The sequence below is a fragment of the Myotis lucifugus genome, unplaced genomic scaffold (genome assembly GCF_000147115.1).
Source record: "Myotis lucifugus unplaced genomic scaffold, Myoluc2.0 scaffold_14, whole genome shotgun sequence".
NCBI classification, from domain to species: domain Eukaryota; kingdom Metazoa; phylum Chordata; class Mammalia; order Chiroptera; family Vespertilionidae; genus Myotis; species Myotis lucifugus.
The window spans coordinates 1,789,637-1,805,036 of NW_005871062.1; the positions used below are offsets into that span (position 1 = coordinate 1,789,637).

Genomic DNA, 15,400 nt, shown 5'->3' on the forward strand with positions numbered 1-15,400 from the left:
TCTCCACAGCCTCCAGCAAATTCTACTTTCTGTCTCTGTGAATTTGAATTCTTTCGGTATCTCATATCAGTGGAGTCCTGAAGTATTAGTCCTTTTGTGACTGGCTTATTTATCATATTGTCCTCAAGGATCATCCACATTGTAGCATGTGTCAGAACCTCCTTTCTTTTTAAGGCTGAATAACATTCCTATGTACCTACCTCATTTTGTTTATCCATCTGTCAATAGAAACTTGGGTTGCTTTGGCTATTGTGAATAATGCTGCTATGAACATGGGCATACAGATATCTCTTTGAGAACTTGTTTCCAATTCTTTTGGGTATATATCCAGAAGTAGAATTGCTGGATCATATGTTAATTCTTTATTTATTTATTTAATTTTTTTCTTTATTGATTAAGGTATTACATATGTGTCCTTATCCCCTCATTGCCCCCCCCCACCCCTCACCCCCACTCCTGCTTTCACCCCCCTGGTGTCTGTGTCCATTGGTTAGGCTTATATGCATGCATACAAGTCCTTTGGTTGATCTCTGCATTTAATGTTTTTGAGGAAACACCTTGCTGGTTTTTACAGCAGCTGTGCCATGTTACACTCACACCAGCACAAGGACTCCAATGCCCCCACATCCCTTTCAACACTTATTATTTTCTACTTTTTGAATAGGAGCTATCTTAATGGGTATGAAGGGGTATCTTATAGTGTTTTTTTATTTGCATTTATCTGATGACTAGTGATGTTAGGCATCTTTTTATAGGCTTATTGGCCATTTGTATATTCTTCCTTAGAGAAATGTCTACTCAAGTATTTTGCCTATGTTTTAATAGAGTTGTTTGTTTGAGGATTGCTTTTTCACGCGTGAAATCCTCTCCCCTCCACCCACCGCTCCCAGGCTTGACAACCTCTGACCAAACAGCTTCCTTGGAACACTCCTGACTCTAAACACATCATCATCAGGCACAGAACGCGGGGACGAAGAGCAATCCCATGACACCTGTCTTAGGAGAAACACCACTAATAACCAGGTGTGAACGGACATGAGTCTGGGAGCTGTCCCTGGGGATTTTAAGAAGGTGACTATCTGCTTGTTTGTCCCATGATTATTATTTTCATATATTTTTAGTGTTTCTGGCTTCATTCTTCTCATGTGAGGATGGTATGCACTACTTTAAATAGACCAAATTCTGCTCAATGAGTAGGAGGATCATAAAGTCATTTCCTCTAAGACTGTTCTTTTCCTGCAAGAAACCATCCTGTGAGAAGGGAGGTGAGGGAGGGAGAAGGGCACTCTCACTTACTGAGCATCTGCGGTGGTCAGGACCTGAGATGGGCATGTCATACATGATTTTCTTCTCTGCCTTTCATCATCCACACGAGGCAGGTTATTATCTGAGCTCACACCTGGGGATAAGGAGGCTCAGACAGGTGGATTAATTTTCTGAAGTCTCAGCCAGCGACGGCAGAGCTGGGATTTGGAAACCACTCCAGAAGCCTAAGCCCTTTTGATCTATCTCTGCTCATCTCAATCCCTCCATCTCCACTGAACAATTCCACTCAACTTATAGACATATTTAATCCTATCACCCTAAAAGCCCCATGCCATTCCAGGTTACCTTCTGCACCTACTCCTTCTACTCCCCCCACCATCACCCCTCACACCACTGACCTTGCCCTTGCCATGGGTTTTCCAGTGCCCTATGGGCCTCATCCACAGGCCAGCACATCCTTCTTAAATCTCTGCCCTCCCACCTCTACAAACTCCCCATCCTGCTGCTCCTATACCCTCCTCATTGCTCTTCTTGGTTCCTTCAGTTGACTCCTCTTGCTCTGCCTGTCTCAGTAAATTTGGGGGGGCCTCTTCTTACTTCACTCCACACCCAGAGAATCTGGTAACAGTCTTGAGCTGTCTTCCCAGACAAGGGCACACACACAGCACATTTCCACTCAGCACATTTTGGCATGCAACTTCGGGACATTCATAGGCTGATCTCTCTCTCTCAGTCCTTTAGGTGTAGAGAGCCTGCTTTAACAGCTGCGGTTTGTCGACCCCAGATTAAGCCCCATTTCTGGACTATCTCCTCTTATCTATGGCTGCTTAGACCCCTATCCCCACCCAGAACCATCCCCTGAGCTCAGATCTAATTTCAGACTCAGTCTGAAGTCTGCATTGTAGTTTCACAGGGCTTAAATGCAGCCGGTTCAAAATGAGCCTGCCACCTTGTTCTCTAGCCCTCTTAATCGTATCCACCATCCACTTGGTCATCATGCCAAAAAACTCATTTCCCTTCATGAATTTCCCTCTTTCATCACTGGACTCTTAATAGTCCGTCCCCCCCCACCAACCCCCATGGCTACTTGCCCTACTCCCATAGTTATAAGACTTTTAATGTTGTACATGGAGCTCAGCTCAAGACTACATTTCCTTTGCAGGTACTAGTAGGAGCAGCCACATGACTAAGTCCTGGCCAATGAAATGTGCACAGAAGTGATGTGATAGCTTCTAGGTCATGCCTTCACATGGAAGAACTGAGCCCTTCAATTCCTGCTTCCTTCTTTTCCTTGGGCTGGAATAGGAATATGAAGGCAGAAGCTGAAGAAGCCATTTGACCATGAGATGACAACCATGGATTTAGGATGTCAGAGTGAGTAGAGCGATGGGGTGTCGGTCCCTGATACAGTCAGGGTACCATCCCCGCCCTAGATGAGAACAAACATCTGCCTTGTTTAAGCTCTTGCTATTTTGGGCTCACTTTGTTATGGTGGCCTAATCCATGTCATAACAGCCCTACTGTATTATCCCACTTACCACCATAACCAATCCATCACCATGTTTTATGAATTTCACTTTTTATGTTACCTCTTTATTAGTCCCCTCTCTCCATTCTCACGGCCCTGTCTTAGCTCGGGTTTTCAGCATCTCCATCTGAGATGTCACTAGAATTTTTTATTAGGTCTTCCTGTCCCCATCACTCCCCTTCCCATTCTTACCCCTCCCCCTGCCCTGAACCCATCCTCTATAGTGCTGCCCAAATTACCCATCTTCTCTCTACCAGCGTTTCTCGACCTCAACACTACTGACATCTCAGCCCTGATAACTCTTGGCTGTGAGCGGCTGTCCTATATGCTGGAGGGTGTTCAGCAGCATCTCTGGCCTATACTCACTCGATGCCACTTGCATTCTCCAAGTTGTTACAACCAAAAATGTCTCCAGACATTGTCAAATTTCCCCAGGAGCGAGGCAACATAATCACTATTTGAAATCCACTGCCCTGCACCAATCTGACCACATCTGTCCCTGGCTAAATCCTTTGGTGCCCCCCCCTGCCCCCCATGGCCTACAGAATGGGTCCCAATTGGTGCCACCTTTCCTACATCGCCTCTTGTTTTCTCCCCAGGATAATGTTTCTACCGAGCTCTCACGTGCACCCTGCTCTCTGGTTTCCTTGACCTATTTGCCACATGCTGAACGTGCCATGGTCTTTCATGCCTTTGAACCTTTGCAAATGTCATTTGTTCTTTCCAGGTTGCCCAACACCTGCTCATCTTACCAGGCTTAGTCTGAGGGTTACCTCCTTGGAGAAGCCCTTCTTCCCACAGCCCAGGCAGGCTCGGTGGCTCTCTTGTGTGGCTCCATCCCATATGTGCCTTACAGTTGAATATGACTGTTCATGGTTTGAACACGCTTCGGAATGAATTCGCTTCTGTGAATTAAGGGCCTGCCAGTTAATGAGCAATCAATTTGCTGAGTGGATGCTGGGCTCCATAGTGAGCAACCAGGATGGTCGGGGGAAGGGATGGTGTGGTGTGTCCGATGGTGTGGGAGAGGAGGAGCCTTTGGAGTGGGGTGAGCCTGATTGTGGGTCCCAAACGTCTGAGGGGCTGGGGTGAGGTACCATGGGGCCTGCAGTGGGGAAGGGAAATACTTGGTGTAGGCTCCAGGGAGGCAGTTTCAGTCTCAGAAAAAGAAATGTTTAAAAAAGTAGAACTTTGTTTTTTGTCTTTGAAATGGTTTTGCTAATTGTCAATTAGATGCAGGAATGCATCTAATTTTTATTTAAATGGAAAATAAACAACACATAGTTATAAAAAATACTCATTCATCACTGTTCCCTCCCCCCACTATTATAGCAGTTTGGAGTGTATCCTTTCACACTCTTTTCTAAATATTGCTATACAGATATAGGCAAAGATATGTATGTGTGTATATATGTGTATGCATATATACATACCTTTGTGTATATACATATGTATGTGTCTACACATGCACATATGCTTATATATATACATACATGTGTGTATGAATACCAAGATACACGTGTTATGTGTGTGTGTGAACATATTCCTTGCACATCCATATAGATATGTAGCTGGATAAAATTTCCCCCACCTGCACAGTTCTGTTTTGTTCCTCCTCATCTGTGTTGGGAAAGGTTTTGACAAAGACCTGGATGGTGTACTCCTTCAGTCCTGCTATGAGAGGCTGTCCACTTGAGCACAAGGGATGCCTGTTGGTCTTTGAGACTCACTGCTCTGAGGAACAACCTACAATTCCTCCTTCAGAGAACAGCCAGACAGTGGGAGTGAGCTGGGACCACGGCTGCCCATTGGGAGCTTGGGGGCCCCATGGCCTTCTCTCCATCCAGAATGGCCGGCCACTATGAGGCGAGCAACAGGTGAGAGCAGAGCCGGTCACCTGGGGAAGGAGAGAAGAGAGGGCACAGGCAGACAGAAGAGCCCTAGATGCCCACCTGCAGCCAACTCCTTGGGCACCGAGGGGTCATTTGATGGGAAAACTGATGTTTTGTACCATTTTCTGGCTTTTTATGTGATTGTGATCAATAAAGAGTGAGATTTTTTTCTTCATTGTGTTTCCCAAATGTTGAAATATAACTGAGAAGTTACAAATTTATGGTCCAACCTCCCCCCCCCCCCCGCCGCTAAAACCAACCAATAAATGCAATTGTGTTATATATACAGGATGGGGCAAAAGTAGATTTACAGTTGTTCATATGAAAAATAATACAGCAATTAATAAATTCTAAATATAAGAATAAACTGTGTTTCACTCACAAACAACTGTAAGCCTACTTTTGCCCCGCTCTGTATATTAACTTGCTTAATACAGTGGATATATTTTTCTTCCTCAGTAAATAAAGATGTATGCTTTCTTTTCAAATTGGCTACTAGGTATGGATTTTCCCAATGTATGGACTCATTGTCATATGGACGAACATTTGCATTATTTGCAATGATCTATTATTGCAAACAATGTTGTACTGAGCTTTCTTGAACATACAGCTTTGTAAACACACACGTGATCATGTCTGGCTATTGGCACTGACCCAGGTGAATGGGTTTACACATTTTGAATTTTGGTAACTACGGCTCTAGCAATTTATGTTTCCATCAGTAAGATCACTGGCATCCTTGTCAACCCTGGGTGTTCTCCATCTTTTTTATTCTGCCAATATACCAGGGGGACCTCATTGTGTGGTACTGTCCACCTCATCCCTAAAGTGGGCCTAGCAGGGTCGTAACTCATCTCTCCAGGGTGCCATGGAGGGATTTCCTCCTTCATGGGGAGGCTAGATCACATGACTTCCGATTCCCCGGATTCGATGCTTATTAACTAGACCAGAGAAGCATGTGTGGGTGGGAAGGATTGGAGTTCTCTGAAGCCCTGAGGCAACCTTGGCCCTTCTGGTTCTCCCAGGGGGACTGGGAAGTGAGCCCTGAGGTTTTCAGGGCCTGCGGGTGGTGAATCAGATGTTTACTTTCACCAATAATAGACCCACACTTCTGGGGGCTGGCTGGGGCCATTTTATTTGCTCTGTAGGAGAGAAAAATCTTTCTTTATGAAAGAGGGGGTCTCAGTGGACTAAAACCCAGAGGTCCTATAGCTGGAACCCTACAGCCACTCTCAGTCTTGGAAAATGGTCCTTCCTGCATGGCCTGTTATGGTATTGAACCCCACATCCTATCATGAGGAAAAAAGGGGATGTTAGGAGTGCTTTGAAAACTGTATGCCCAAGGATCACCCATCCCATGAAACCTGGAAACCCTGCCATACTACACTTCCTGCAGTGTGGCTCTCATTGTGCCTGTCCTCTCCTCTAAAACCTTCGCCGGCTCCCTATTGCCTGCACAGGGATATTGCACTCCTTAGGGAGATGTCTCAGACCTCCCCAATGAAGCCTGCCACTCACCTGGGCTCCAGCCAAACTCAGTCTTTGGTCCAGAGCTCTTTCTCTTTCTTGCTCTGATTTGATTTTCCTTAACTCACACCCCCACATCTCCAGGTCCCACTCATCTTTAGAGGCCACCTTGTACATGAAACTCAAGCCTCATCCCTTCAAATGCATCAACATTTATCAACCTGACCCTGAGGAAGGTTCTACCAGTAACCTCATTCCCCCGAGTTATCTCACAATCCTTAATCAGCACAGCCTCACTTCTATCTATAGCAGTTAACTGCCCTAGGCTTGTTTTCCTATGTGTAAATTAGGGGCAATTACTCCCACTCACAGGACATAGGATTATCTGGTAGACCAGTGGTCCTAACCGTGTGTGTGTGTGTGTGTGTGTGTGTGTGTGTGTGTGTGTGTGTTTTGATCCCCTAGGGGACATTTGGCAATGTGTAGATATTTTTGGTTGTTACAACTTGGGAAGGATGCTACTGGTATCTGGTGGGTAGAGACCAGGGGTGCTCTAAGCATCTTACAATACACAGGCCAGCTCCTCACAATAAAAACTTCTCTGACCTCAAATGTCAATAGTGCTGAGGCTGAGAAACTTGGTGTAGTTTCTGTTACTTGATGAAGTAATGCATAAATGGAATAAGGGACCAGTGAGCTCTCGGTTCACAGTAGGTGTTCATCAATGTAAATTCTTCCTCCCTCCCCACCGAGAGTCAGCTCTTTATGGGCAAGAAATGTATCTGATTCATCCCTGTGTTGTCCACAGCTCCCAGCACAGGGTGTGGCATAGAGTGGCTGAATGTTAGGATTCGAAAGACAGGGAAGCAGGTAAAGAGGGCACATTCTTATTCGTGCAGGTTCTATAGAAATGCAGGCGAAGACCCCCATTTGGGGATGTGGAGGGACCAGGTAGGAAGAGGGAAGGAGTTCTCCGAGTGGAATATTATTTGGAAGGGAGACTGGGTGGCAGCGCGTGGGCTGGGAGCTGAGTGGAAACCTCCTCTCAGCAGTGCTTGCCCCCCTTGGGCACGTGCCACTTGGGCTCACGGTCAGGGCACTTTTTGTTTCTGGAGCTGAATCACGGTGCCACAGTGAGGAGGCATGTGTCATGATTTAGGCGGTAGGGCTTGACCATGGCAAGCCACCCAAATGACTATTTCAGTAATAACACTATGCACTTTTATGTTTTCCTTTCATCAAAGGTCTCAACGCACGGTGCAAACATTAATTAAGGCTCTTGGCATTCCATGGGGCAGTGTGTGTAAATATCACTCTCCCCCCTTGGCGGAGAGGGTCAACCGAGCCACCGGAGGGCAGGTGGCTTCGCCAAATGCAGCTCAGACCCACTGGAGGCTCCTCCTTGGAGTAGAAGCCAGGGTATGGCAGCCTCCTGCGCCTCCAACTGTGGCCACCTCCTCCTCTCCCCCACAGTAGACATGGTTTCTTGTCCCTTACAGGGGTGGCTGGGCGTGGGCTCCCACACGGAGGTGAGGGCAGAGGGAGCCCCTCATCTCCAATATGCCCTGACTGCTGTGTGTGGGAGCGGACAGTGAGGGGACGTTGGATGATGACAGAAGGGATTGAAACACTGTTTTGAGGAGGGACACCACAGGTCTGACCTTTTCTTTGGAATTAAATGATTTTTTAAAAATGTTGACATAGATGAATTGGGTTAAGTGAATAAGAGTGTTCCTTGTATTGTTCTTGCACGTTTGCTGTACTTTGAAATTACTCTGTGTGGTTGAAAAGGAAAAGGAAAGAATGAATGCCTTTTCTGGAACCACAATGCCAATGCAGCGAGCGAGTCCAAAAGAAACAGTGGAGGAAAAGAGAAAGGACAAAAATGTGCTGCTAAAAAAGAAAAAAAAAAAAGCGGAAACCCCTTCCCCTTGAGCACGCAGGCTGTGGCTCCCTCGGGGATGCTGCTGTCCCTGCACGTCGGCCGCCCCTCCCGCCACCGCGCAGACACTGCCCCCTGCGGTGACTCACGCCGGGACCGGGACCGTTTAAATACCGGGAGCGCCCGGCGAGCCTCACTCATGCTGCAGCCTTGAGCCTCCCACGTCCTCCTCTCGGGCTCGCTCTGGTCGAAGGCGGGCGGGCGGGCGCCAAGCTGCTGGTAAGTAGGCGGGATCATACCCCCTCCCTTTTCCTGCGGACCCCGCTCCCCTGGGGAAAGGCTCCAGAAGGGGCCGGGCTGGCGTGGCGCCTGGGATGCTCTCAGGAGGCGGCCCAATGGAGCCTGCCCCGGAGGGAGCCCATCCGCCCCTTGTCCAGCGCGCCTGGGCCCCCAGCCCCCTCTGCGGATCCGCCACCAGCCTTCCCTGGCCCTTGCTGTCCCATGGTGTCCACCCGGGGTGTGAGAAGGCGTTTCAGGGCGGTAGACACATTGAAAGTTGACCAAATGATCACACCAGTTACCCAGAGAGTTACCTCCTTTGGATACTAGCTCCACTGGTGAAGGGTTTCTCTTCTTCGTCTTCTTTTTTATAATATATTTTTATTAATTTCAGAGAGGAAGGGAGAGGGAGAGAGAGATGTAGAAACATCAATGATGAGAATCATCAGCTGCCTCCTGCACGCCCCCTACTGGGGATCGAGCCTGCACCCCCGGCATGTGCCCTTGGCTGGAATCAAACCCAGGACCCTTGAGTCCGCAGGCCGATGCTCTATCCACTGAGCCAAACCAGCTAGGGCAGGGTTCTCTTCTTAAGGCTCAGGTTATTGAACCCAGGTCCTCACTTACCGGGAGGTCCCCAGTGGCCTGCCCCGCATTTGGGTCTGTAGGGGAGACCCTGCTTCAGGGGGTTCCCGGCCGGGATCAGTCCTCCTCTCCTCATACTCTCAGCTGCTACAAAAGCGACTTCAGCAGATGTGCTGGTGCAGGTTTTCCAGTTTGACCTTCAGCTGTGGGCTCGGAATCATTCAGGGTCTAAGTCTGTGTGCGGCTTAGGCGACCCCGTCCTGGCAGCTCTCCCCTCTTGCCAGCCAGTGTCCCCCTGGCAGAGGCTGCTGGCTTTGAACAGGGAGAGTCAGGGCTGGGGAGGGATTTGGGATGAGGGTGGTAGACACGCTGTATCTCTACCAGCATCTCTGCTCAACTCCAGAGGCAGGGGCGGGGCCAAGGAACCAACAGGTGAAAACCAGAACTTTCTAGAGCCCACCTGTGGCAAAGTGTGAGAGAGGCAGTCTACCTCCAGGGGCAGGTATGTCAGCCAAGGGCAGGCTGTGCCTTTCTCTGGGATGACACAGTACCCAGACCCTGTCTGTCACACTGCGGCTTCTCCTTTCGGATTTCTGGGGTAGAGCAGCCTGTCTCAGGCAGCTTTCAGATGATGCTTCGGTGCCACTGGCTCCTAATTTAGAATTCTCCAACGGCTGTCATTTCTGTTGCTCTGCATCAACTGAACATCTGGGATGCATTCAGGGCCAGACAGTCCCATTTGCCTGTGGTCCTGAGTCAGCTGGGCGGGCTCCGCACTGATGAGATTAGCATGTGAGTGAGGTCTGGCCAGGGGGGAGGGTTCTGAGCAGACTTTGCAGAAAGTCAGGGCACCCATGGAAGGTTCTCCCCAGGTCCGGGGGATACTCCCTGGGCTTGCTCAGTAAATGGAGGGGGTGGGAGTGGGGAGCGGGTGGGAGTAGATCCAGATGTCGAGAAATGAGAAGGGATGGGAGAGAAGTTGTCCCAACGCGATCCTGCCAGCCAGCACTCCGAGGCTGTGATTACACAGGGCAGTTTGCTTCGCTAAACCCTGGCCACGAAGGATGGGCTGCAGCTTCAGGTTTCATCGCCGCCCTTGGCTTCTGGGACACAGGATTTAGAGATCGTTTCCAAGATGCTCTGATGAGGGCCTGGTCCATTTCTCTCTAACTTGAGCCCCCAGCTGTTACCCCGAGACGGGGCTGTAACCTATGACTTCTTTAATAAAAGCCCCGAGTGGGAGCTTCTCCCTGCTCCGCTGGCGAGTTTGCCAGTATCTCCAGCTGCTTTTGCCAAGCTAATTACAGCCCTACTCGGGCCTCTGCAGGAAGCCCTACGCCTCTAACCTTGGGGCTGGAAAGGACTTGCTTTTTCTTACTCATTTTCTTTTTTAAACAAATGAACACTATTTTGTATATTTTATTGATTTTTTTTACAGAGGGGAAGGGAGAAGGATAGAGCGTTAGAAACATCAATGAGGAGAAACATCCATCAGCTGCCTCCTGCACACCTCCTACTGGGGATGTGCCCACAACCAAGGTACATGCCCTTGACCAGAATCGAACCTGGGACTTCTCAGTCCACAGACCAACGCTCTATCCACTGAGCCAAACCGGTTAGGGCAGTGAACACTATTTTGATTTTGAAGGGTTGTGAGAGATGGGGGTCAGCAATTGGTCCAGGTGGAGGATGAGGGTGTGGGCAGTCTTCCCTTGGGTTCTGGGGTGCTATGAGTTTGGGTAGAGCATGCCTATCTTGGGTACCACTCCAATGGGGCTCTGTGTTGAGATCAACTCTTCTGGTGACCCCTCTGTTCCTTCCCTCCAGTCCCAGGCCACTCAGGTGAAATTGAGCAAACACAGGCATCAGAGCAGCTCTAAGGAAGAGCATCCTTAAACCATATAGCCTGGGAGTTGGGAGAGCAACTTGACCTCTGTTCATAATGCAGGGCAGCTAGAGGGTGGATTGCATATAAGCCATTTTAGGATGGAGGGAGCAAGGCCACCTCTTGTCCCTCCCAAGCACTGCCAGACACATGTTTGACAAGGTCCTAAAGGCTCGTGACAAGGTCCAGAGGTTCTTCAATCTCTGTGGTTGGGTAGAGCCCTGACCTGGGTGTCAGGAATCTTCAAGTGACTGTGTGACCTTGGGCAAGTCCCCTCCTCCCTCTGGTCCCTTAGTTTCCCATGCACCAAATGACCATATGATTTGACCAGATGGTCTCAAAAAGGCCCGTATACCTCTAATGCCTGGGGTCTAAGCTCTGCTTCTGGAAGCAGCTTCTACTGCTGGGTTTAACTTAGCACAAACCCCGGATTTCTGATGGGGATGCAGAAAGGGCCACTGGAGGAAGGAATGATACAGGGAGCTGACCAGGCCCATGGCTTGGCCGTCAACTTTTCCCATCCCGGGTCAATCTCTCTGTTCTTGGCTGCAAATGATGCAGATCATGGGCATGGGGTCCCAGCTGGTCTAGGCCTTGAGTGGTGCTTCCGAGTGTGGACTGTGGACACCTGCACTACAGTCACTTGGGGAATTTGTTAAATGTGCAAGGGCTTGAGCCCTTCAGACCTAGGGATCAGGATCTCTGTGGGTGGAGCCTCCAGAGACCTGCATTTTACGCCACAGCAGAATGAATAATAATTGTAAGCAACATTTATTGGGTACTCACTTTGTGCCAAGAACAAATCTCAGGGCTTTACAGGTGTTAACCCACTTTGTCCTCACAGCTACAACACTGTGAGGTCAGTTCTGTAAGCAGGTTCCCCAGGCTCTTCCAGGTGATGTTTATGCGCTGACCTGGGGGAGGGGGCATTACTCCTGTTTAGTGAGGTAGGGAGGTCTGGATGCACTGAGCCTCCCAGTCAGACAGTGCCTTCTACCCTTAGGACAGAGCACTTATGAGCAGCTTGATCGAGGCCGACACTAGCTGGCGGGGTGAGGGGAGGAGACACCCCCAGCGATTCCAAGCTGTCTTCTCAGTGCGCTGGATGGGGCCACCTCTCACAGCCGAAGAGGCCATGCGGGGAGAGGGCACAGGCCAGGAAGGGAGATCTCCTCTCTGGGCCTCAGTTCCCTCAGGTGCATTGGGGGAGGGCAGGACCAGAGGCTCCCTAAGGCCTCTCTTAGCTCCCGGATGCCATGGAATGGCTATTGGCTGTGTGAAGATGCACCGATTAACAAGTGGGATCACCCTGCCTGACATAAGTGGGCTCGGAAGATGGGTCCAAGTTCTGAAAGCCTCGGCATGGAGATGGGGCTGGGTAGGTGGCGCTGCTGGCAGTTCGGTGTGACCTCTGAGGAAGAGAGGATGAAGAGAATGGTGGGGCTTTGGGTCAAATGTCTCTTCTGTCTCCAGTGAGAAGCTATCAGAGCTGCCAGGGCCCTTGGAAGTCTTTACAGGAGGGGAAACTGAGGCCTGGAGAATTTGCTTAAACTCCCACTCAAGATCAGTCTCAAGACCAGAATGGCACATTTGTCTCCCAGGTTCTTTCCGAAAGCTTTGCTCCGTGGCATGGATAGAAGAAGCCATTCCTCCCAGGGAACCTCGTGTTTAGAGAATGTGAATGATGGTATTAAACCCCCAAAGTCCCAACCCACCAGCCAACCGAGCCCAGGGCTTGGAGGCTAATTATGTGTTTGTTCATGAATCACAGGCTGTTCTTGCTGAAGAGACCCACAGGCAGTGCGCCTGCTCCAAGCGCGTCTCCTCCTGGGCAGGGACCGCGTCTCAGTGTCCAGGTGAGCTGTCTGCTCAGCTCATGGAATTCCTGCACCAGTGCCAGACGCCAGGCTGTGCCCCCTCCCAGAACAGGGCCTGGGCCGAGTGGCTGCCGTGACTGTGGATGCAGCCTGCCTCCTGGGAGAGGAGGGTGTAATTAGGGAGCTTTGTGGGTCTTTAACTGGCATTTGTCACGGCTGCCAAGCGGCACCAGGCGGCGTGGGCTATTAGGCTGCTGTGTGCTGGGCTCCCAGAAGCCTCTGGCTGCCTGCAACTCTTGCTGAAAATCCCAGGGCCCAGCTGGCTCTCCAGCCCCGTGTCTGCAGCCTCTCCCTCCCCCAAGGGCTCTGCAGCTGGGTCTGAGGTGGGCTCTTTGGAGGTCCTTTGGAGCAGTCAGTTCCAGCTGTGGCAGGAAAAGTGATGGAAAACAGGAAACCGCTGCATGTGGTGCCGGGGTGGGCTCTGCATACATGGGGATTTATAAAAAGGAAAATGTGCAAATTCTTGTAATATTTGTCAAGCTGAGTGTGGTCCATTTCCAACAACAGTGGCTCTGTTCCCACAAAGGAGTTATCTTTCCCTCCTTCTCCCAAGCCAGGAGGCACCCTGCCTTGGCCCTGGCCCTTCCTGGGGCTGGCTGATGCCCCCCACCCCCACCCCAGATGGGCAATGCAGACTCAGATGGGTCCTCAGAGGTGTCTCACCCACACCCTCATTGACAGATGGGAAACTCCACAGACTGTCCTGGGCTTGCCAAATTGTGGGCATTTAATTTAGTGCCCAAGCCTCTGACACTTGAGCTGTGACACCATTTTGAAGCACATAGGGTATAGGAGTACACGGTATAAATAAGTGCTGCCTAGCACGTCACCAGCAGCCATTAGAGCCTCACCTTGTGTAAGTGACTCCAAGAGGATGTTTGGTTTCCGTGTCCCTTTACCATCGAAGGCCTTCAAGAGACTAGTTTGTCATTGCCCGTCTTAAACTTCAGGGTGGAACTGAGCACAGCACTACAGATGTGGCCTGATCAGGGAAGTGTAGAGTAAGACCATAACCTCCTTTTTTCTACACTTCATACTTCTATTAATACAGTGATGTTATCTTTTGTGGGCAGTCTTCATTCTTTGTTACCATCAATAAGTCTTTCTCCTGAGATGGGTGTCGAGTCACTTTTTCCCTGCCCCCTGTTTAGGCTGTTTATTTTCTGTTTTCAAGTCTGCACCTGACATTTAACTATGGAAGTTCATTTTTATAGATGTATCCATAGCTTAATCTGGCCCCATTTCTTTGCACTGGAATTCATTGGCCAAATTATCATTCTTTCTTTTCTTCACTAGTCTACATACTTGGTCAAGCCCTTAATGCAACAATACAGCAGGCCAGGGCGGTGAATAAATGAAAAATCAAGGTTTGGGTGGGTGAGAGATGAACTTGGGTTTTGTCCTCAGAGTAAGCTTGTTGCTGGCAGGGGAGGGGTACATTGAGGTGAGGCCAGATTGGGAAGCCTGGATTATTCTGAGTAATGGGTCAGACTCAAGACTCCATGAGTTCAGCGGAACACAGACCATAGAAATGCTTTCTCCACCCAGCCAGTTTATGCCTTATATACTTTCATCTGAAATTCCTTCCTCTGACTCAGGGTTTTTGCTCATTAAAAGGAGAGGCACTGCCTTAACTTAACACTCAAAGTACTCACCCAGGAGTCTGGAGCTCTGGGCTTTTAGCTCTGGGCCTCAGTTTCCCTGCTTCCCCTACATTCCCCACAAAATAATGAGAATGTATGATCAGTAGTCCTTAACCCTTTGCGAGTTAGAGATCCCTTTGGACCTCAGATAGAAGGTACAGATGCTCACAGAAATCCTTAGTCCCTTGACTAAGAATGCCAAGGTTAGAAGCACTTGGAGGCCTTCCTGTCTATAAAGTTCATCTGTGGATGAACTTGGAACAACCACACACATTTGCACAGGACACCCTCACATCCATTCTCCCATTCGTTCCTCACAACAGCCTTAAGAGGGGGCAGAGATTACCATCACCATTTAACAGATAACAAAGCTGAGCTAGGAGGCCTCACACTTCATTCAAAGTCCAACAGCTGGCTAGTGATACATAGATATTCAAGGCCAGGGCCAGTCTTCATGTCCCCTGTCTCCATGTTCTATACATTATATATATATATAAAATTATCATCACCCTTGACCTCAAACACCAAACCTTTGTGAATTTAGCTTCATTCCAAGATCACACAATGCCTATGGGAGCATCTGAACCTACCACCTTTTAGCTCAAAGTGCATCCTAAGTTTTCTGGGACTTACTCTAGGCCAGTGATGGCGAACCTATGACACGCGTGTCAGAGGTGACATGCGAACTCATTTTTTTTTTGGTTGATTTTTCTTTGTTAAATGGCATTTAAATATATAAAATAGATATCAAAAATATAAGTCTTTGTTTTACTATGGTTGCAAATATCAAAAAATTTCTGTATGTGACATGGCACCAGAGTTAAGTTAGGGTTTTTCAAAATGCTGACACGCCGAACTCAAAAGGTTCGCCATCACTGCTCTAGGCAGTGTTTCTTTGTGGACTAGTCCCCAGAAGGGAGAGCCCAGGCATCAGCTGAGTGGCAGCAGTCTCTTCCAGTGAGACAGGAAGTAGTGCAGATAGTTTCCTTTATTGGGAAGCTGATTGAAATAAACCTAGAGAAAGCACCTGTGAGACATGTTAACAAAGATTAACAAAGAGATAGCTGTGTAGTGTGATGGGTGGGGTGGGAGGGCT

The 15,400-nt window shown here is 49.1% G+C and overlaps 1 protein-coding gene across 1 annotated transcript in view; it reads left to right on the top strand.

Annotated features, from left to right (window-relative positions):
• Nucleotides 1-8,249: 8,249 nt before the first annotated feature.
• The window catches only part of LRRC15 (leucine rich repeat containing 15), a 13,390-nt gene continuing 6,239 nt past the window's right edge, over nucleotides 8,250-15,400 (top strand). The window contains exon 1 of the mRNA XM_006084754.3: nucleotides 8,250-8,314. The gene's annotated coding sequence lies outside the window, so the exon portion shown is untranslated. The remainder of the gene's footprint in view (nucleotides 8,315-15,400) is intronic.